This window comes from Oryx dammah, unplaced genomic scaffold, assembly GCF_014754425.2.
Source record: "Oryx dammah isolate SB20612 unplaced genomic scaffold, SCBI_Odam_1.1 HiC_scaffold_24, whole genome shotgun sequence".
Lineage (NCBI taxonomy): Eukaryota > Metazoa > Chordata > Mammalia > Artiodactyla > Bovidae > Oryx > Oryx dammah.
The window spans coordinates 44618424-44643387 of record NW_024070208.1 but is presented as its reverse complement, the minus strand read 5'-3'; positions in this window follow the sequence as shown (position 1 = coordinate 44643387).

The window sequence follows — 24964 nt, the reverse complement described above, 5'->3', positions numbered from 1 at the left end:
TATCTTTTTCAATTATGGTTTCCTCAAGGCATATGACTGGTGGCATGATCACTGGGTCATAGGGTAGTTTTACACCTAGTTTTTTTTTTTTTTTTCCTTTCTTTTTTAAAGAAATCATATTGTTTTCTATAGTGGCTGTAACAATTTATATTCCCACCAACAATCCAAGAGAATTCCCTTTCTCCACACCCTCTCCAGAGTTTATTGTTTGCTTTTTATTGACTTTTTGATAATGGCTATTATGATCTGTATGAGGTGATACCTCATTGTAGTTTTGATTGCATTTCTGTAATAATGAGTGATATTGAGCATCTTTTCATGTGTTTATTAACCATCTCTATGTCTTCTTTGGAGAAATATCTGTTTAGGTCTTCTGTCCTTTTTTGATTATTTTTCTGGTATTGATCTGCATGAACAACTTGTATATTTTGGAGATTAATTCTTTATCAGTAGTTTCAGGTTCTATTATTTTCTCCCATTTAGAGGGTTATCTTTTCCCTTTTCTTATAGTTTCCTTTGCTGTGCAAGAGCTTTTAAGTTTAATTAGATCCTACTTGCTTATTTTTGTTTTTATTTCCATTATTCTAGGATGTAGATCATAGAGGATTTTACTGTGATTTATGTCAAGGAATGTACTACTTATGTTTTCCTGTAAGAGTTTATTATTTCTGGCCTTACATTTAAGTCTTTAATCCCATTTGAGTTTATTTTTATGTATATTGTTAGGAAGTGTTCTACTTTCATTCTTTCACTTTCATTCTTTCACATGTAGCTGTCCAGTTTTCTAGCACCATTTATTGAAGAGGTTGTCTCTTCTCCATTGTATATTTTTGCCTCCTTTGTCAAAGTGAAGTGTCCAAAGGTGCATGGGCTTATCTCTGGGCTTTTTATCTTGTTCCATTGGTCTATATTTCTGTTTTATTTTTTGTGCCAGTACCATACTCTCTTGTTGACTATAGCTTCGTAGTATAGTCTGGAGTCAAGAAGGTTGATTTCTCCAGCTTCCCTTTTTTCTTTCTTAAGATTGCTTTAATTGTTTGTGGTCTTTTGTGTTTCTATGCAAATTGCAAAGGTTTTGTCCTAGTTCTGTGAAAAATGCCTTTGGTAATTTGATAGGGATTCCGTTGAATCTGTAGACTGCTTTGGTTAGTATAATCATTTTTACCATATTGATTCTTTCAATCCAAGAACATGATATATCTCTCCATCAATTTGCATTGTCTATTTTTTTTTCATTTTAAAGTAGATTTTTCTTTCACTTATCTAAATTTTATATAAAATAGTTTATACATGCAGGCTTTTCAATAAATACAAAATTAACACAATAATTAGAATTTATAAAACAGTATAAGCATGCAATGCACATTTATACTTTAATTGTCTTTATGCATAATCAGCAAAACTACCACCTGAAAACAGTCAGGAATAGTTTAATATAAAATCTTTAAACATGCTGTTAGAAAATCTTTAAATATACTGTTAGCAAAATTTTAATGTAAAATCTTTAAATATACTGTTAGAACAGTCATTACCATACAGTTATAAAATGAGAAACAATTACTTATTGAAATTCTATTTATAGTATGCCAACATGGTATATACTTGTGTGTGTGTGTGTGTGTGTGAAGTGGCTCAGTCATGTCCGACTCTTTGCGACCCCATGGACTGTAGCTCACCAGGCTCCTCTGTCCATGAGATTCTCCAGGCAAGAATGCTGTTGAGTGAACAAAATATAAGTACTAAAGATATTAAAAAATAAGCTTCAGAAGTAATATAATACATATTCTCCCAAAAAGAAGCAAATTGTTAACTAATAATTTGATGATTGAGAGTATTTGTTTGTACATAAACAATGTTTGATTCCTTTGTCAAAGAGAAGAGTCTTATTAAGGTCATTGATTAATCTGAATTCTGACATTTAAATCAGTAGTGTAGTAATATAATAAAGAAATGATATTACAAACACCAATCTTATTTGGAATATGTATACTCAAGTTATAATTCAAGACAGAGAAGAAAATTAAAATTTATAATCTTTAATCATATATCACATCTTGTACGTAGCCATAGCATTTTATTTCCTTCACAGAATATACTTCTTTTTTTTTGAAATATACCAGTATGAAACAATATTCAGTCTAATTATACAATATACAGCCTTATTTATTGTTATTTTATGACGGTGTTTGTAACTACTCAGCATATTTCTTATATCTGAGTCACATATTCTGTCATGGTACCAATAAATTGTGAGGTCTCTGAGGACATAAACTTGTAGCTTGGATTACATTTTGACCAAGGCAACACTGAGCTCAATGAATGGAAGAAATAATTTTAAATGACCAAATTAATTGGTTTCAACATGAAAATCAAATCTTAAAAAATATTCAGGGCTCCTTTTCTATCTAATTTTATTTTTGGTTCCTATAATTGACAAAGTGGAGAATGCAAGTGGAGAGCATGTCTTCAATGGATTAAAAAGTTGTTCAATAATTCCTAAGCCTGAGGAAAAGCATGTGAATGGACTCTATTTTAAAATTCTATTATACTAGCAAATCTAACTTCAATAATATTTCTTTAAGAACACACATTTTTGTGATTTTTTTCTGTTCATAATAAAATAAATACTGAACTACATATGCAGTTTCTTTCAAAAAGGACACCATGTATCATTTATGCCTACTCAAATTCAAATTGATAATAGTGTATTTTGATATATCAGTTTCACACTTGTTGCTTCAGTCAACATTCTTGTACAGTATTCATTTGAAGAAAAATAGAATAACTTACAAGACATGTTTGAGTTAAGACTGTAAAAGGCTCTGTGTGCCTTTAGTAATAAAAGATTAGGAATATAAAAGTATGATTTAGGTTCTATCAACATAAGGCAAGTTCAGTTCAGTTGCTCAGTCATGTCTGAATCTTTGTGACCAGATTGACTGCAGCAAGCCAGGCCTCTCTTTCCATCACCAACTCCTGGAGTTTACCCAAACTCATGTCCATTCAGTTGGTGATGCCATCCAACCATCTCATCATCTGTTATCCTTTTCTTCCGCCACCTTCATTCTTTCCCAGCATCAGGGTCTTTTCTAATGAGTCAGCTCCTCTCATCAGATCACCAAAGTATTGGAATTTAAGCTTCAACATTAGTCCTTCCAATGAACATTCAGGATTGATCTCCCTTAGGATGGACTGGTTGGATCTCCTTGCTGTCCAAGGCACTCTCAAGAGTCTTCTCCAACACCACAGTTCAAAAGCATCAATTCTTTGGCACTCAGCTTTCTTTATAGTACAACTCTCACATCCATACATGGCTACTGGAAAAATCATAGACTTGACTAGACTGACCTTTATAGCTAAGTAATGTCTCTGCTATTAAATATGCTGTCTAGGTTGGTCATAACTTTCATGTAAAAGGAGTAAGTGTCTTTTAATTTCATGACTGCAATCACCACCTGCAGTGATTTTGGAACCCCCCAAAAATAAAGTTTGCCACTGCTTCCACAGTTTCCCCATCTATTTGCCATGAAGAGATATGAACGGATGTCATGGTCTTAGTTTCCTGAATCTTGAGCTTTAAGCAACATTTTCACTCTCCTCTTTCACTTTCATCAAGAAGCTCTTCATTCTTGTTTGGTTTCTGTCTTAAGGGTGGTGTCAACTGCATATCTGAGGTTACTGATCTTTCTTCCAGCAATCTTGATTCCAGCTTGTGCTTCATCCAGCCCAGCATTTCTAATGATGTACTCTGCATATAAGTTAAATAAGCAGAGTGACAATATAGAGACTTGAGGTACTCTTTCCTGTCTGGAACCAGTGTGTTCAACTATTGCTTCCTGACCTGCATACAGATTTCTCAAGAGGCAGGTTAGGTGGTCTGGTATTCCCATCTCTTTCAGAATTTTCCACAGTTTATTCTGATCCACACAGTCAAATGCTTTGACATAGTCAATAAATCAGAAATAGATGTTTTTCTGGAACTCTCTTGCTTTTTCAATGATCCAGTGGATGCTTGCAATTTGATCTCTGATTCCTCTGCCTTTTCTAAAACTAGCTTGAACATCTGGTAGTTCATGCTTCATGTACTGTTGAAGCTTGTCTTAGAGAATTTTGAGCATTACTAACGTGTGAGATGAGTGTAATTTTGTAGTAGCTTGAGCATTCTTTGGCATTGCCTTTCTTTGAGATTGGAATGAAAACTGACCTTTCCAGTCCTGTGGCCACTGCTGAATTTCCCAAATTTGCTAACATATTGAGTGCAGCACTTTCACAGCATCATCTTTTAAGATTTGAAGTAGCTCAACTGGAATTCCATCACTTCCACTAGATTTGTTTGTAGTGATGCTTTCTAAGGCCCACTTGACTTCACATTCCAGGATGTCTGGCTCTGTGTGAGTGATCACACCATCGTGATTATCTGGGTCATGAAGATCTTTTCTGTGTATTCTTGCCACCTCTTCTCAATATCTTCTGCTTCTATTAGGTCCATACCATTTCTGTCCTTTATTGAGCCCATCTTTGCATGAAATATTCCCTTGGTATCTCCGATTTTCTTGAAGAGATCTCTAGTCTTTCCCATTCTATTGTTTTCCTTTATTTCTTTGCCTTCATCACTGAAGAAGGCTTTCTTATCTCTCCTTGCTATTCTTTGGAACTCTGCATTCAAATGGGAATCTTTCCTTTTTCTCTTTGCTTTTTGCTTCTCTTATTTTCACAGTTATTTGTAAGGCTGCTTCAGACAGCCATTTTGCTTTTTTGGTTTTCTTTTTCTTAGAGATGATCCTGATCCCTGTCTCCTGTACAATGTCACTAACTTCATCGATAGTTCATCAGGCACTCTATCAGATCTATTCCCTTACATCTACTTATCACTTCTACTGTATAATCATTAGGGATTTGATTTAGCTTATATGAATGATCTAGTGGTTTTCCCTATTTTATTCAATATAAGTCTGAATTTGGCAATAAAGAATTCATGATCTTAGCCACAGTCAGCTCTCGGTCTAGTTTTTGCTGACTGTATAGAGCTTCTCCATCTTTGGCTGCAGAGAATATAATCAATCTGATTTTGGTGTTGATCATCTGGTGATGTCCATGTGTAGAGTCTTCTCGTATTGTTGGAAGAGGGTGTTTGCTATGACCAGTGCATTCTCTTGGCATTACACTATTAGCCTTTGCCCTGCTTCATTCTGTACTCCAAAGCCAGATTTGCCTGTTACTCCAGATGTTTCTTGACTTACTACTTTTTCATTCCAATTCCCTATAATGAAAAGGACATCTTTTTTGGGTGTTAGTTCTAAAAGGTCTTGTAGGTCTTCACAGAACTATTCAACTTCAGCTTCTTCAGCATTGCTGGTCAGGGTATAGACTTGGATTACCGTGCAATTGAACGGTTTACCTTGGAAATGAGCAGAGATCAGTCTGTTGATTTTGAGATTGCACCCAAGTACCGCATTTCAGACTCTTTTTTTGACTATGATGGCTAACCCATTTCTTCTTAGGGATTCTTGCCCACAGTAGCAGAAATAATGGTCATCTGTGTTAAATTCACCCATTCCAGTCCATTTTAATTTGCTGATTCCTAAAATGTTGATGTTCACTCTTGCCACCTCCTGTTTGACCATTTCCAATTTGCCTTGATACATGGACCTAACATTCCAGGTTCCTATGTAATATTTCTCTTTACAACATCAGGCAAAAAAATGGTTAGTTTATTCTGTGAATATATATTAAGATTTACTTTTGTTGTTTAAAAGACTGGATGCCCAGGTCATAAGAGAAAAAAAATCAAGACTTTGTTTATAGCAATAGTTTTTTCAAGGTAAGAAACATGTATTTATAAATGTCTTAAAATTATATTATATACTACTGTATAAGTTTATAATCTGTATCATGTACATAGGGATATGTGCTTATATATATAGGGCCATATACTTGTGAAGTGAGGTGTGTATACATGGATGTGTAAGTGTTGCCGTGTGCCATTGTGTGTATGACTATGTGGATGTAAACACAGAAGGTGTCGATATGTATGTATGTGGGTCTCTAAGGGTTCATGGAAATAAGAGGGACTGTTATGTGGACGCATGTTGTATATGTGGGTATGTATCAGTTCAGTTCAGTTCAGTCACTCAGTCATGTCCATGTCCATGAATCGCAGCACACCAGGCCTCCCTGTCCATCACCAACTCCCAGAGTTCACTCAGATTCATGTCCATCAAGTCAGTGATGCCATCCAGTCATCTCATCCTCTGTCGTCCCCTTCTCCTCATGCCCCCAATCCCTCCCAGCATCAGAATCTTTTCCAATTAGTCAACTCTTCGCATGAGGTGGCCAAAGTACTGGAGTTTCAGCTTTAGCACCATTACTTCCAAAGAAATCCCAGGGCTGATCTCCTTCAGAATGGACTGGTTGGATCTCCTTGCAGTCCAAGGGACTCTCAAGAGTCTTCTCCAACACCACAGTTCAAAAGCATCAATTCTTCAGTGCTCAGCCTTCTTCACAGTCCAACTCTCACATCCATACATGACTACTGGAAAAACCATAGCTTTGACTAGACGGACCTTAGTCGGAAAAATAATGTCTCTGCTTTTGAATATGCTATCTAGGTTGTTCATAACTTTTCTTCCAAGGAGTAAGCATCTTTTAATTTCATGGCTGCAGTCACCATCTAGGAGGAATATATTTGTCTTTGTGATTCACAACCAAGGGCAATTCTTTTCACCAGGGAATATTTGGCAATGTGTAAATTTATTTTTGGTTGTCACAACTGTAGGGGAGATGGGCTACTGATTTCTAGCAAGTAGAAGATGCTTACTTTCATTTCCGTTCATTATGATTTCTATTTTCCCACTTTTCAACTATTTCATGTTCATCTTGATAGAAGAAAAGGCTGAAAATTATATCACCAGTTTATTACTGCATTTGTCTGGGGGCACTTTTTAAATTGAAATGACACTAAATCCACTGGGAGGCAGAAACTATGGATGCAACCAACACAGCTGTGATCAAACCTTTGACTCTGTTACTACAGCTGTCAAAATAAACTGATATGAAATATGAAAAAAAAGAGAGTTCTTATTTTTAACTGCCAGATACACTCTATAACTCTCTCAAAATATTTTCTGTTGGTTATAAAAAGATGCATACTTTTTCTCTCATAAAGCTAAAAAATGCATAATAAATACAAATTACATATATGTCAAAGGCAAATTTGTTTATTAGCACAAAGACATGCATGCTATAATTTCATAGGTAAGGTTATTTCTGGCAATCTGCATACAATTTATTTTTAAAGCATGCATTTATGGTAGTTGCATGAGGTCAGCTTTTTTCCAAAATGATAATGTAGAATGTCACAGCTGATATTTAGCTATTATTTTTAAACGTTATTCTACATATAAAATGCTCTCCTCTCACTGTAAAATAACACTAACAGCATGCCTTTTGGGGATTCAGAGGAAAGATACATGAATTTACATTTTTTGTACTTTCTCTCACATCTATAATAGGATATTATTGGGAGTATAAATAAATATTAGAGTAGTTTTGCATCTATTTCTTAAAAAGTTGCTGTTGTCAACATGAGTAGCTGAATTTGTGTAGCCGTTTTTTGGTGTGCATAAGATGCTACAGTTTTCTCCTCTTCTTTAAAAATCTTTACAAATGCTTTAAAAAGATGTCTGAGACAATGGACAATCAGACTAATCTATGCCTGTGTGCTCATCTTTAATATATCATCTGTCTGTCTGGTTTTCATTTTGATAAGCAACGCAACCCACATGATAACAAAGTCATTTATCTCCTGAGGTTATAACCATTGCATTGCTGCCTCCTTGATTAACAAACATATTCCTTGCAGAGAAAGACACACTAACATTTTATATCAGATTAAATAGGATTACACAAAATAGTTATAAACTATCAATCACAAATCATTGAAAATAAAAATGCTCTGCATTTTTCTATGGAAATTTCTAGAGTTGGAATTGTTTCATGATCATGAAATTTGACATCCAAGTTGATAGTAATCACCTCCTTGAATTGGGATAGTTTCTGGAATATGTAAATGAATGTTAATAAATATCAGATGGTGTAAAAAAAGTGACTTCAGGTATCAATTAGCATGTGAGCAATTACAAAATATTTTTAATTTCTATCTTATTAATAACTGCTTTTTTCTTGCTTCTGCATTTTATTTTAGTTGGAATATAGCTGATTCACTTTGTTGTACAGCAGAAACAAACAGAAAACTGTAAAGCAATTATACCTTAGTTAAAACAACTGCTTTTTAATCAGTGCTGTAGAATATTAAGTATATCAATGAATGATAAAAAGCCAGTAATCCATATGCTACAAGAAAGAAACTGATCTTTTCTTTTAATTTTTCTATGTCTTTTACATTTCCTAGGTTCTTGAGGCAAATTTTAGAGTGAGAGGATAAAAAGAGCCCCAAGGTGGCTCAGTTAATAAAGAATCTCTTGTGACTCAGCTGGCAAAGAATCTGCCTGCAATGCATGAGACCTGGGTTTGATCCCTGGGTTGGGAAGATTCCCTGGAGAAGCAAAAGGCTACCCACTCCAGTATTCTGGCCTGGAAAATTCCATGGACTATACAGTCCATGGGGTCCCATAGAGTTGGACACAACTGAATGACTTTCAGTAACTCACTGCCTGCAATGCAGGGTCGGGAAGCTCTGTTGGAAAAGGAAGTGGCAACCCTCTCAAGTATTCTTGCCTAGGAAATCCCATTGACAGATGTGCCTGGTGGGCTACAGTCCATGGGATGCAAGAGTTGTCCATGACTTAGCAACTAAACCACTACCACCAACAACTACCTAAAACTGACCAAAGACAGAGTGACACTGTGCTAGTCAATGTAAAGAACTATGCATCTTACCAAGAATCCCTTTAAGAGATTTAATTTTTAAGTGACACTACAAATATGAAAAAAAGATATTTCCTTCCCTGTTAATAATGTATCTATATTAATATTTGAAGAAAAGCATCATCAAAAGTGTTTTAATCACATTTAGGACATGTTTAAACATTAAAAGAACAACATAAAGAAAAGAAAGAGAATACAAAGTGGAAGGGTCATTTTCATGTATTTGGGATAAGCAAAACAAATTAAAGTGGTCAAAATTTGTTAACTATGATACATAGTTACTACCATGAAATCACTGATAGTTCAGTTCACTTCAGTCGCTCAGTCATGTCTGACTCTTTGCGACCCCATGAACCGCAGTATACCAGGCCTCCCTGTCTATCACCAGCTCCCAGAGTCCACCTAAACCCATGTCCATCAAGTCGGTGATGCCATCCAACCATCTCATCCTCTGTCATCCCCTTCTTCTCTTGCCCGCAATCAATCTCAGCATCTGGGTCTTTTCCAAAGAGTCAGCTCTCCACATCAAGTGGCAAAAGTACTGGAGTTTCAGCTTCAACATCAGTACTTCCAATGAATATCCAGGACTGATCTCCTTCAGGATGGACTGGTTGGATCTCCTTGCAGTCCAAGGGACTCTCAAGAGTCTTCTCCAACACCACAGTTCAAAAGCATCAATTCTTCAGCACTCAGGTTTCTTCACAGCCCAACTCTCACATCCATACATGACCACTGGAAAAACCATAGCCTTGAGTGGACAGACCATTGTTGTCAAAGTAATGTCTCTGCTTTTTAATATGATATCTATATTGGTCATAACTTTTCTTCCAAGGAGTAAGCGTCTTTTAATTTCATGGCTGCAGTCACCATATGGAGTGATTTTGGAGCCCAGAAAAATAAAGTCAGCCACTGCTTCCCTCTCTATTTGCCATGAAGTGATGGGACCAGATGCCATGATCTTCGTTTTCTGAATGTTGAACTTTAAAGTCATCTTTTTCATTGTCCTCTTTCACTTTCATCAAGAGGCTCTTTAGTTCTTCTTCACTTTCTGCCATAAGAGTGGTGTCATCTGCATATCTGAGTTTATTGATATTTCTCCTGGCAATCTTGTTTCCAGCTTGTGCTTCTTCCAGCCCAGCGTTTCTTTGCATATAAGTTAAATAAGCAGGGTAACAATATACAGCCTTGACATACCCTTTTTCCTATTTGGAACCAGTCTAACAGAAGCAGAAGATATTAAGAAGAGGTGGCAAGAATACACAGAACTGTACAAAAAAGATCTTCATGGCCCCGATAATCACGATGGTGTGATCACTCACATAGAGGCAGATATCCTGCAATGTGAAGTCAAGTGGGCCTTAGAAAGCATCACTACAAACAAAGCTAGTGGAGGTGATGCAGTTCTAGTTGAGCTATTTCAAATCCTGAAAGATGATGCTATGAAAGTGCTGCACTCAATATGCCAGCAAATTTGGAAAACTCAGCAGTGGCCACAGGACTGGAAAAGGTCAGTTTTCATTCCAGTCCCAAAGAAAGGCAATGCCAAAGAACGCTCAAACTACCACACAATTGCACTCATCTCACATGCTAGTAAAGTAATGCTCAAAATTCTCCAAGCCAGGCTTCAGCAATACATGAACTGTGAACTTCCACATGTTCAAGTTGGTTTTAGAAAAGGCAGTGGAACCAGAGATCAAATTGCCAACATCCGCTGGATTATCAAAAGAGCAAGAGAGTTCCAAAAACACATCTATTTCTACTTTATTGACTATGCCAAAGCCTTTGACTCTGTGGATCTCAATAAACTGTGGAGAAATCTGAAAGAGACGGGAATGGGAATACCAGACCACCTGACCTGCCTCTTGAGAAATCTGGATCCAGATCAAGAAACAACAGTTAGCACTGGACATGGAACAACATTGGTAGTTTATCAGTTAAAAAAAATCATATATTATGTTAAGCCATTAACAACTGAATAAATGTGTTTTTTTTTTCAAATTAAAAAAAATCATCTTGGTGTAAATAATAATAATAATTCACAGCTGTTAATTGAGTTGTGCACTGATTTTACATCTGAAAACATCTAGAATATGTATTCTCTTAAATGTGTATAACAGATAGGTAGAAACATTACAAGTATTTTACCTAGAGTGAGCTTGGGCATGTTACATTGTGTATGTCTCCAATTATTCATCTCTGAAGCATGGGAAGAAATAATGACTGGCCTTGATTATTGTAATAAAATAAGATAATTTGTATTAGCATGAGACTGAAAAGTGTCAAAATTTTAGCAAACATTCATTAAATGTAGGTATGTACCAAAAACTGTACAACATACTGGGAGACACACAGATAAATTACAACAGTTTCTATCATTAAAGTAACCTTTCCTACCAATGGCAGACATGAAGTTATATCTTTAATTTATGTTAAATTCTAAACAACAACCAGTTGAATGACTAATCACCTACTAAATCTCCATTGTATTTGCAAATTACTACAAAAGAGTTCCTTGGTGGCTTAGAAGGTTAGGAATCTGCCTGCAATGAGGGAGAGCCATGTTCTATCTCTGGATCAGGAAGATCCCGTGCAGCAGGGAATGGCTACTCACTCCAGTATTCCTGCCTGGAGAATTCCATGGGCAGAGAAACCTGGCAGGCTATAGTCCATGGGGTCACAAAGAATCAGATACAACTGATCACCCACATACAAAAGTGTAGTCCTTATTCAAAATAGTTGAGGATCAGATTTTTATATCTTTCACCAATATTTATCATTTCCTCTTATTTTATACTGTCAGCCTAGAGAATTTGCAGTATTTTGTCTAGCGAATTCTCATTACCTTTTTTTACCTGAAATGTTTTTATTTTGTATTTATTCTTTAAAGATTATTTTTCTGAAAAAAAAAAAAATCTGTGTTAACAAGTTTAATTCCTTTCAGCACTTAAAGTTTTTTTCACTGTTTAATGTCCTCCACATTTCTGAGCAGAAGTCAACAGTATTTAAGTATTTATAATATCATTCTCTTGCATAAATGAATCTTACTCTGGTTAATTTTTTGTAACTTTTGAGTTTCTGTAGTTTAACCATGACATGCATAAGTGTGGTTTTCTTTGTTTTTATCCTGCTTAGGACTCACTGAGCATCAAGAAATTGTAAATTTATGTCTTCATCATATTGGAAAATTCTCTTTTATATTTTAAAAGTTATTTTTTACCAGTATCTCTCCATCAGCTATTCATCTATGAGTATATATGAGTAAACTCCAGGAGTTGGTGATGGACAGGGAAGCCTGGCGTGCTGCAGTCCATGGGGTCACAAAGAGATGGACATGACTGAGTGACTGAACTGAACTGATATGTGTACATATTTCTATAACAGTTTGCATAAGTTACTGAGGTTCTTTATAGTTATCATATTTTTTAACATAGCTACATTTTTATTGATTCTTTCCTCCACTATAATCACCATTCTGCTGTCTAGCTTATCCAGTGAATGATTTTATAACTGAAATTGGAGTTTACCCTCCAGAATTTCCATTTTCATTTCCTATTTCTCTGTATTTCTTTATCTTTTCATTTATGTACTATTATATTTTTTTCCTTTGAGTATATAATAGTAACTGATCCACTAATTCTAATAACTGACTGATCACAAGCTCAGTCTCCATAGATCACTCTTTTTCTCAAGAATTTGTCACTTGTTTCCTTTTTTTAGATATTGATTAATTTTGTATTATATCATGGATATTGTGAGGGTATATGTGGCAATCCTAATTTCTGCTGATACTCCTTCAAAAAGTCTTTCCTTCATCCCTTTATCCTTCCCCTTCCTTCCTTTCTCCCTTCTCTCTCTCTCTCTCTCTTCCTCTCTCTCTCTCTCTCACCCTTTCCTGTTTCTTCTCTCTTGTTTCAGAAGGTGGTCAGATTGGTAGGACTCAAACAACCAGTAGATGTTGAGTAGTAGTTCAAATCTCAATTCAGTTCTTTGATTAATAGATGGGTTGCTTGAAGCCAAGCATTCATTTTTCAGAGTCCAGTCAGATTTTTTGGATTTGGACAAAATTTATATATAGAATTTTCGACCCATTTTCTATGGCTATCTCCTTTTCAGAACTCCTTGTTCATCCAATTTGCAGAGGTTGTGTTTGATCTGAAATTTTTCCTCTTATTCTTCAGGATACAAATACTACTATATATATATTTAAATAAAAACTATAACCATGTGGTATGGTACAGACTGTAGACTGTGGCCAGTGTTTAGGCTAGATGCTATTAAGATAGGAAATTCACTCTGCTTTTCCCTTGTTAAATGGTAAATATCTCTAGATTGTGTCTACATTCAGTTGCTCCCTAGAGATGTCAAGTACTTTATGTTTTTACTCATACATGACCTGCCTCTTGAGAAACCTATATGCAGGTCAGGAAGGAACAATAAGTACTGGACATGGAACAAAAGACTGGTTCCAAATAGGAAAATGAGTATGTCATGGCTGTATATTGTCACCCTGCTTATTTAACTTATATGCAGAGTACATCATGAGAAATACTGGGCTGGAGGAAGGACAAACTGGATTCAAGATTGCTGGGAGAAATATCAATAACCTCAGATACGCAGATAACACCACTCTTATGGCAGAAGGTGAAGAGGAACTAAAACGCTTCTTGATGAAAGTGAAAGAGGAGAGTGAAAAAGTTGGCTTAAAGCTCAACATTCAGAAAATGAAGATCATGGCATCTTCTCCCATCATTTCATGGGAAATAGATGGGGAAACAGTGGAAACAGTGGCTGACTTTATTTTGGGGGGCTCCAAAATCACTGCAGATGGTGACTGCAGCCATGAAATTAAAAGATGCTTACTCCTTGGAAGAAAAGTTATGAACAACCTAGATAGCATATTCAAAAGCAGAGACCTTACTTTGCCGGCTAAGGTCCATCTAGTCAAGGCTATGGTTTTTCTACTGGTCATGTATGGATGTGACAGTTGGACTGTGAAGAAAGCTGAGCATTGAAGAATTGATGCTTTTGAACTGTGGTGTTGGAGAAGACTCTTGAGAGTCTCTTGGACTGCAAGGAGATCCAACCAGTCCATTCTGAAGGAGATCAGCCCTGGGATTTCTTTGAAAGTAATGATGCTAAAGCTGAAACTCCAGTACTTTGGCCACCTCATGTGAAGAGTTGACTCTTTGGAAAAGACCCTGATGCTGGGAGGGATTGGGAGCAGGAGAAGAAGGGGACGACAGAGGATGAGATGGCTGGATGGCATCACCGACTCGATGGGCATGAGTTTGAGTGAACTCTGGGAGTTAGTGATGGACAGGGAGGCCTGGTGTGCAGTGATTCATGGGGTCGCAAACAGTCAGACACGACTGAATGACTGAACTGAACTGATAGTTCTTGGCAAAATGGTTTGCCACATAGTATCTTCAGTTCAGTTCAGTCCAGTCGCTCAGTCGTGTCTTACTCTTTGTGACCCCATGAATTGCAGCACGCCAGGCCTCCCTGTCCATCACCATCTCCCGGAGTTCACTCAGACTCACATCCATCGAGTCCGTGATACCATCCAGCCATCTCATCCTCTGTCGTTCCCTTCTTCTCCTGCCCCCAATCCCTCCCAGCATCAGAGTCTTTTCCAATGAGTCAACATAGTATCTTACTCAAGCAAAATGCAATTGGAAGTTATTCAGCATTAAAATTATAAATATTACTTTTTCTTTCTGAAAAGGAGAAAATAACTAAAGTGTCACCCTGAAAACATAAAGTGGATTTTTATTTATTTAGTTTTCAAAGGATTCTGTCTCTCTTTCTCAAGGTAAATTGAAAAGTAATGTGTATTAATAGAGCATTTTTTTTTACTCAAATATTTCCAGATATTTACTTAAAGAAGTAACACCACAAAAAGACTCTCCTATCATCCAGGGAAAATATAATGAGTCATACCTGTCTTACTGTGAGATATGTATTAAAGTGAAGAGGATCCTATAAGTTTACGCACATGTCTTTAAACCTTAAACTAGCTAGAGGTTTCTTATTGCTTTTGTTAATTATTCCTGCCTGAAATAACACTGCAATCCAGATATTTATGTGGCATTTCTGAATGGAGTTCTTCACAGCCAGAATTGATACTGAAGTCATATACAACAGTAGGAATGTACCCTATGTTAAACTATTAAATTACTTCAGGAACTCTTGATGAGAATGTATTTCCTGTGAATTGCATGCTTTGATAGGGGTAAACAAACCCTTGGAAATTTTCTAAGTTTTATTTTTAAAATAAAGTTTTTGTGGAAGTCAAAGTACATAAGGAAAGAACAAATCCTGAAAATAGAAATATACAAGTGGTCTTAAAGCAAACATACATGTGCAAATTCACCATAATCCAGGCAAGTAGCATGGACATTCCAGAAGCTTCTTCATACAAACTCAGTAAATAGTTCCACAATCTTCACCACTTATGACCTGTTTGATTTCCAGGAGATTAGCTTTTCTTATTTGGAGACATTTGGAAACTTACTTAGAAAGTGAAAGTCTCTCAGTCATGTCCGTCTCTGAACTCCATGGACTATACAGTCCATGACATTCTCAAGGCCAGAATACTAGAGTGGGTTGCTATGCCCTCCTCCAGGAGATCTTCCCAACCCAGGGGTGGAACTCAGGTCTCCCACATTGCAGGCAGATTTTTCACCAGCTGAGCCACAAGAGAAACCTGAGAATACTGGAGTGGGTAGCCTATCTTTTCTGCAGCGGATCTTCCCAAGCCAGGAGTCTAACCAGTGTTCCAACAGTGTTCACATTATTTATTCACTCTACTGTTGATGAATATTTGTCAGGCTTCAATGCAGTGACTTTTAAGTATAGCATAGTTATGAATAACTTGTATTGGTGCTAAGATTTACCAGATTTTCTTTGTGTAAAGATGGAGGATCACAGATTGTGGATATCTTAAGGTTTAATCAGTGGTGCAAACAATTTTTAATAATAGTTTTTCTTTTTCTTTTTTTCTTATTTGCCCCCTCATAAGCAGTGTGCACGAAATTCAGTTTCTAAAAATCTTTGATAATATTTGATAGTTTTAAAACTGTAGTCATTTTTTTTTTTTTTTGCTGTGTAGTGAGCAAACTTACTGAAGTCTTCATCTGTATTTCTATGATGACAAGCAAGTATAAATAAATTTTTGATGTATTTGTTGACCATGTGTATATCCTCTCTCGTGAAATGCCTTGTTAAGTCATTTGCTTATTTTTTTTTTAGTGCTGTCTATCTTTTCTTGTACTTATCTCTGGATTCAAATATATTACAAACATATTGCCAACATAACGCCAGTGTATTACAAATATCTTTGTCACTCTTTGAATTTGCTTTTTTACTTTAAGAGTGCCTTTTGATAAATTATCAGTTTTATTAGTCTAGCTTCTCAACCACTTCTGCAATAATGAGTGCTTTTTGTAATCTCTTAAGGAAATTGTGAAAGCACACACATATGTTATAATCTAGAATTTTTATTGTTTTGTATTTGATTTGGAGGATCTAAAAATTGGGCTGACTTACTTTAGAAGAAGACTGAGATTATTATAAAATATTCCACTTCAGTGGCTTGAGGTCATTTAGGATTTTAAGTATAGATTAAATGATTATTTTAAAGAATTTCTTTTGATTCCTAGAGTTAATTTTTTTACATTGATATTATTTATCAATCTTTTAAATGTCCTATACTTCAATGTTTAATTGAGAGAAATATCATATGAGGAAATTTTAGTTCTGTCAGATTTACTTTATAAAATTTATTTATTATTTATTTTTTTGTTTGTTTTACTTTACAATACTGTATTGGTTTTGCCATACATCAACATGAATCCGCCATGGGTGTACACATGTTCCCAATCCTGAATCTCCCTCCTGCATCCCTCCCCATACCATCTCTCTGGGTCATCCCAGTGCATCAGCCCCAAGCATCCTGTATCCTGCATCGAACCTAGACTGGTGATTCGTTTCTTATATGATCTTATACATGTTTCAATGCCATTAGATAGTATTTACTAGGCCCATCATTTTTGGGAGGTTGAGGAAAATGTTCTAAAGTTAGATTTATGGTAGGTTGGTCAGGAAGATCCCTTGGAGGAGGCATGGCAACCCACTCCAGTACTCTTGCCTGGAGAATACCATGGATAGAACAGCTTAGCAGGCTACAGTCAGTGGGGTCACACAGAGTTGAACATAACTAAAACAACTTTGCATGCAACTTTACTTCCAAGGAAAGATAAACCAGAGATCATATTGCCAACATCTGCTGGATCATTGAAAAAACAAGAGAGTTCCAGAAAAACATCTATTTCTGCTTTGAGGATACCAAAGCCTTTGCCTGTGGGGATCACCAGAAACTGGAAAATTCATAAAGAGATGGGAATACCAGACCACATGACCTGCCTCTTGAGAAACCTATATGCAGGTCAGGAAGCAACAGTTAGAACTGGACATGGAACAACAGACTGGCTCCAAATAGGAAAAGGATTACGTCAAGGCTGTATATTGTCACCCTGCTTATTTAACTTATGTGCAGTGTACATCATGAGAAATGCTGGGTTGGTGGAAGCACAAGCTGGAATTGAGATTGCTGGGAGAAATATCAATAACCTCAGATATGAAGATGACACCACCCTTATGGCAGAAAGTGAAGAACTAAAGATCCTCTTGAAAGTGAAAGAGGAGAGAAAAAAGTTGGCTTAAAGATCAACATTCAGAAAACAAAGATCATGGCATTCAGTCCCTTCACTTTATGACAAATAGATGGAGAAACAGTAGCAGAATTTATTTTATTGGCCTCCAAAGTCACTGCAGATGGTGACTGCAGCCATGAAATTAAAAGATGCTTGCTTCTTGGAAGAAAAGTTATGACCAATCTAGACAGCATATTAAAAAACAGAGACATTACTTTGCCAACAAAGGTCCATCTAGTCAAGGCTATGGTTTTTCCAGTAGTCATGTATGGGTGTGAGATTTGGACTATAAAGAAAGCTGAGCACTGAAGAATTGATGCTTTTGAACTGTGTTGTTGGAGAAGACTCTTGAGAGTCCCTTGGACTGGAAATCAGTCCTGAATGATCATTGGAAGTACTGATGTTGAAGCTGAAACTCCAATATTGTGGCCATCTGATGCGAAGAGCTGACTCATTTGAAAAGACCCTGATGGTGGGAAAGATTGAAGGCAGGAGAAGGGGATGATAGAGTATGAGATAGCTGGATGGCATCACTGACTCAATGGACATGAGTTTGAGTAAACTCCGAGAGTCAGTAATGGACAGGGAGGCCTGGCATGGTGCAGTCCTTGGGGTTGCAAAGGGTCAGACATGACTGAGCAACTGAACTGAACTGAACTGAACTGATACACTTTAAACAGTTGAATTTTATAGTATTTAAATTTGTATGTATAAATCTATTAATTTTAAGTGTAAATATGTTCCAAGATTAATATATTTTAAAAGAAACACAACCAATCTTTTTTACTAGTATAGATAATTCACTTTTGTTACCTGTGGTAATTATCCCCAAATTATATTTTGACTGATCTTACAAATACTAGCTCAGATTTATACTTATTAATATTACAAGTATATCATTTCACATATTTTGACATGTTTTGAAGTGCTTCTTTTAACCTAAAAAAGTTATTGTTTTTTATCTGTGTATTAAACATGCTTTATTAAGAATCAGTCAAGCAAGTTATATTTTTTAATAGCAGTGTTTCTTTGCTTCCTTCCACCCCCATTCACTAAATTCTGTTGGTTGGATCTAATTTTCTTCTCCAGGTTTAGTTTTTATTTTAGTTTTAAATTTGTTACTTTGTCCATACTCATATTAGAGCTGATTATTTTATGTCAGTATTTAATGGTACCTCAACATTGTATTGTTTAAAAGACTAAAGTTTAGATAATTTGAGTAAATTGTTCAGAAATACAAAAGAAAAATTCTAAAATCAGGAGTAGAAATCTGTCCAACACCATCTCCATTACATATTGTTATTCCAGTTGACATAAAAGCAGATGCTTTGAGGCAATATAGCACAATTTAAAACAAATTAATGTTGGCTTAGGTAACACAATAGAAAAATTTGAAGGTGATAATTGGGGAAAACTATATGAAAATAGATTCATAATCATTTGGCACTTTTTCCAAGACATTTTAAGATGTATAGACCCACGTAATTCCAGAAAAAACCTTAAAAATAATCACCTCCATTTTTAGAGATATACAATCAATGTTTAGAACAGGTACATAAATTGTTATTAAAATGGTAATAAGTGAGAATTTGAAACTCAATTTTTGACTGAATTTTTTGCTTCTTTTGAGCTTAATAATGTTTCTCATTATAGACAGATAGGAGTTTGTCTAATTTCTTCTCCCTTTTATTCTTGTTTTCTCAAAACAATCTTCTAAATTGTGTTCATTTCTCTTTAGCTTAAACTAAGAATTTCCATCATTCACCTGCTCATACTAAAAGACTAGCAGACTTTAAGCTGTCCTCTTCTTGACTGATCCTTCCCAGGAAATAGTATCTCAAGAGAAAACAGATCATTCCTGTATGAAAAATGAAGTGAATGTGTCATATGGGAGTGGACTCTCAAGCAGAACAGATGCAGAGAAATCCCTTCTCTCTGTTCCCTATCAGTTATTTTTTACTTCCTACATGGCAGGCTTTGTTTTAAGGTCTTAGGCAAGGATATTAAAATATATAATAATTTTAAAAACAATTATTTTATTAACAGTAAAAATTAAAACTGTCTACCTTTCATGTACAACTTCTCTAAGTCTTTGTTACAGCAAAATTTAGATGCACAGTCAAATGTTTATTTACTGATCCCAGTTAGATTTTTTGATACTTTTGATGCAATCTGCTTCAAGCAATAAACACATTATTCGAGATCAATACTAGAGGAAAGGGGCTCTCTAATCATGGAAATATCTAAATAAATGTCAAAGTCTCTCCATGGTTAAACTTTAATCAAGCTGTTCTGAATCGTCTTCCCAACAGGTCTAGATTTTTTAATTTCTGTGTCAGTCTTGATTTTGCCTAGTTTTAGCAAAAATTCCTGTAAGTTGGTTTAGCTTTGAATATCCCACCTTCAGTATCTCATCATCCTTAATATAGGGCCAAATTCTCTTCACCATCACTCCCACAGAAGATATCTGACCACCCTGGCCTATCATTAACAAGAACCGTTTAGGTCAATTTAGCAAAGAGTCTTACTACCAATTCTTTACCAAAACTAGCAAGTGATTTTCCTTTTATCAATCTCTACATCATTTTCTTTGACCATAAATCCACTTTCCTTTAATTTGCTATTGAGTCCCATTTAAACTCTTTAACTATTGTCTAGCTCTAGTTTTCTTCAACAGAGCTCAACCACAATCAGAGTTTTGAAGAACAAGGAAAGATTTTGAAAAGGCACATTTTCAGCTTTGATAGTTTTATCAGGCATAAAAAGCAACCTCAAGATCTCAAGGCATTCAAACAACAAATAGTTATTTCTTGTGCAGGCAATGTGAGATTTGTGGACAACAGTAGATCTGCTGTGCTCAACTGGGCTTGACTTGGCCTCAGACACCTCCCTATGTCTATGTCCAAGCCCAGGGTGCAAGAATACATGTAGAAATGAAAATAAAATAAATTGTGATTCTGCTTAGTTAATCCTTATAGAATTCATGATTATGTATGTATTAGTTGCTCAATCATGCCCCATTCTTTGTTACCCCATGGACTGTAACCTGCCAGACTCCTCTGTCCATGGAATTCTTCAGGCAAGAATACTGGAGTGGGTTAACATTTCCTACTCCAGGGGATGTTCTTGACCCAGGAATTGAACCCATGTCTCCTGCATTGTAGGCAGATTGTTTATCATCTGAGCCACCAATTGACTTCTAGTAAAAAACAAGCCATGGAGCTTAAATAATGTCTGAATAAGTAATGAAAATGTTTCTTCCTTCAAGCGTGAGTTTACATTTCTAGGAAGAGGGGGATTAAATCTCAGAAGCCTAGGGCCAGTGGTTTATATTCCAAACGATTATAAATGACGAGATCTCGGGGTTTTCTCCCTTGTTAGAGAGGGAGAGAGGACAGCTGTCCCATTACCATGTAAACTAACATATTCATAAATTCAGGGTTCCATTCCTATGGTGCAAGAAACCCATCTGTATGTACTAGCCTAACCATCTGGCATTCATTATACTGACCCAGAAAGAAGAGGAACTGGGAAGTGGTGAATTATTGCAATTATTGTTGTAAGTACAAATCATCTGTCCTTGATCCAGAAACTTTATGTTTCTGAATATTATTTATATAGATATTTCATAATAGTATTTATATAAATAGAAGTATTAAGAACTTAAACAGGTAGTCACTTCTCTTACAGTGAAGAGAAGGAGTAGGGAGTGGTCCAAAAATATAAACAGAGTTTCCAGCTTCCACTTAAAACTCCCACATTCATGTATGCTTACATTTTATTGGCCTAAGCAGATCATATGACCCAGCACAGAGTCCATGAGATGAGATAAGTATGGCAAAAATAGGAAGGAAATTAAAATTGTAAGTGAATATTACAACACACCACAGTCCATTGGGCTTAAACGTTTCTTACTTCCTGCACAGTAAGTGTATTTATCCCTTTTCAAAACATCTAAGTTCTTATCCAATCATTGTGTCAAGCTTAAATTAAGGTTAAGGTCAAGTCTGGATCTAATCCATTTCTGGAACTGATGTCTCTTGATTCAGAAAACCAAGAACTAAGACAAAAAGAGGTCATCTGCTTCACACACATGCACAACACACCCCACAGTGAAAAGAGGGCTAAAATTATTACAGTAGATTAAAGGTGACAAATGGAAAGCACACAGGCCATCTCTGGTTCCTGAGAGTTTTGAAATTCATCCAGGAGGACAGATGTTGCAAGGTCATCCTATTCTTCAGTTAAGACACAGTTTTTGATTGGGCCTCGGCTCTACCCTCTGGGGTGAGATATTCTCTTTTATTCTTCATTGGATTTGGTTCCTCACATAAAATCCTCCTGTTTCATTATCCTCCCTGACCAGATTTGAAATGGGAGTTAGGGAATATACCTTTCTTGGCAGCCATTCTGCTTTTCCTGCTTGCTTGCTGCCAAAGATATTTGCACTCTGTAAGTCATTTTACATCTCTTTGAGTCAAAGACTCTTTTAACTGAAACTGAAGGCATTTTTCATAATAGAGCCTTTGAAAATGCATTGGTGCTTGTTTCGTTTCACTCAGCATCATCTGTACATAGCCACACCTTTCTTTCATTATGTCAATTTAATTACGATATTTTTAACTTATAAGGCTTTCCTGGGATTAGACTTTATGGTTCCTTTACTTGACCCATTTTATTTAACTGAAAAGATGTACTAAGGTCACTTTATTCAAGTCAAAGCTCTTTTTAGAAAGACCTATGAGTCATGTTCTTGATTTGGCCTTAGTTCTTGTTGTGTTCTAATTTAGAATTCTGGGGAAATAAATGTTTAGGAGACAGATATTGTAATAGCCTTTGTATTTACACATGAGTATACCTAAAATTATGTACATTGTTGACAGATATTAATATTAGCATATTACTCTATACTAATGATTGTTTACAAAGATAAATTATTTGGTTTTTCCAGCTGTTCTTTATTCCAAATTTGTTAGTCAAACAGTTTCATAACAGTTTTGCAGTTAATTTTAATCTTAATCTGAATAATTTTTGACAAATATAATTACTCCTATTTTCCTCCTTTTTAATATAGTGATGATACAAATTTCAGGGTTACTTAATGACCTTATTAGGAAACCAAAATATAAATTCAACATAAGAGATCTTAACAATCTTATTATTAAGAATTTGATAAAGACAGAATCAAGTACAGGTGTTAGAGAAAATAAAATATAACTTGAAAGTGAAAGTGAAAGCGCTCAGTTGTGTCCGAGGCCAGAATACTAGAGCAGGTAGCTTTTCCCTTCTCCAGAGGATCTTCCTAACCTAGGAATCGAACCCAAGTCTCCCACATTGCAGGTGGATTCTTTACCAGCTGAGCCACAATGGAAGCCCACATATATATAATTTAGAAGTTATAACTTCTATAAGAAATATAACTTAGAAGTACATAAAATTATAAATAATTCCAAGTAATGATAAAAAATATAGAAACAAAAATTATTATGAATTTAACCCATACAATAAAAGTTAATTTTTAATATTTTGAAAGTATATTAAAAAGCATGATGTATGGCAAAACCAATACAATATTGTAATTAACCTCCAATTAAAATAAATAAATTTATATTTAAAAATAAAGTTAAGGAAATTAAAAAAATAATAAAATAAACATTTTAAAAAAGCATGGAGAATTAACAATAATTTGGTGACAAAATAAAGCTCTAGTAATCTGAGCAAAAAATAATTCAGTAATTTTACAGAAAAAATGACCATAGATTCTGATCTTACATTATTCATATAACAATTTTCTATAAAAAATTCATAATTATTACTTTAAATGTATGTTTAGGCATGCTCAAATACATAAGAATATCAACTGTAATAATGTAAAGTTTTAAAATATAATACTTACTATATTGGTGTTTTTCTTTCTGGCTTACTTCACTCTGTATTATAGGCTCCAGTTGGCATTGAAACATGTATAATATCATATAAGAAATGAATTGCCAGCCCAGGTTCAATGCAGGATACAGGATGCTTGGGGCTGGTGCACTGGGATGAACCAGAGAGATGGTAAGGGGAGGGAGGCGGGAGGGGGGTTCAGGATGAGGAACATGTGTACACCTGTGGCAGATTCATGTCAATGTATGGCAAAACCAATACAATATTGTAAAGTAAAAAAAAAGTAAAAATAAAAATAATTTAAAAAACAATAAATAAATTCTAGTTCAGTAGTTAAAAAAAATAAAATACTATATTAAATAAAATCAGATATATTTCATATTAAAATGTCCATGTGAATAAATCATAAGAACAATTTTAATAAAAAGGTAGTGAACATTACTTTTTTTACTTCTAAATTCATATTTTTCTGAAATGTTTGTACCTAGTATAAGTAGTAATTTATATTAATTATTACATTTAACCAAAATAATCAATGTTTCTTTTCTCCAGACACAAGAGATGACTACAGTACAAAAAATTTAGAATAACTATTTTATTCTACATGGATACTTAATATCATTATTAAAATTTGGTGCTCAAAAATAAACAATTTTAGCCAGACAAGCAGTGGTTTCTACTATAACAAACTCCTCTTGGCATTGCTATTGTCACTAAGTTGTTTCTGACTCTTTTGTGACCCCATGAACTATCAGAGAAGCCCATACCTACATACTACAGAGCAATTAAAGTAGTTTATGAGTAGGTTAAACCAAACAGACAAACCAACCAACTATCTTTTCATTGTCTGTGATTTACTATATAGGGCCCTGGATTCAATATTCATATTTGTTGTTGTTCACTCACTGAGTCATGTCCAACTGTGACTCCACGGACAGCAGTACACCAGGCTACCCTGTGCTTCACTATCTCCGGTAACTTGCTCAAACTCAGGTCCAACCAAACATTTCAGCCTCTGTCATCTCCTTCTCCTCCTGCCTTCAATCTTTCCTGGCATTAGGATCTTTTCCAATGAGATGGCTCTTTGAATCAGGCAGATTAAGTATTGAAGTTTCAACTTCAACATCAGTCTTTCCAATTAATAGTCATGGATGATTTCCTTTAGGATTGACTGGTTTGACCCTTTTGCTGTCCAGGGGAATCTCAGAGTTTTCTCCAGCACTATAGTCCAAAAGCATCAATTCTTTGGCTCTCAACCTTCTTTATGGTTCAACTCTCACATCCATACACAAATACTGGAAAAACTAGAGCTTTTACTATACAGACTTTTGTCCACAAAGTGATGCCTCTGCTTTTTAATATGCTGTGTAGTTTTGTCATAACCTTTCTTCCACGGAGCAAGTATCTTAATTTCATGGTTGCAGTCACTGTTCACAGTGAGTTTTGAGTCAAAGAAAATAAAGTCTGTCATTCCATTG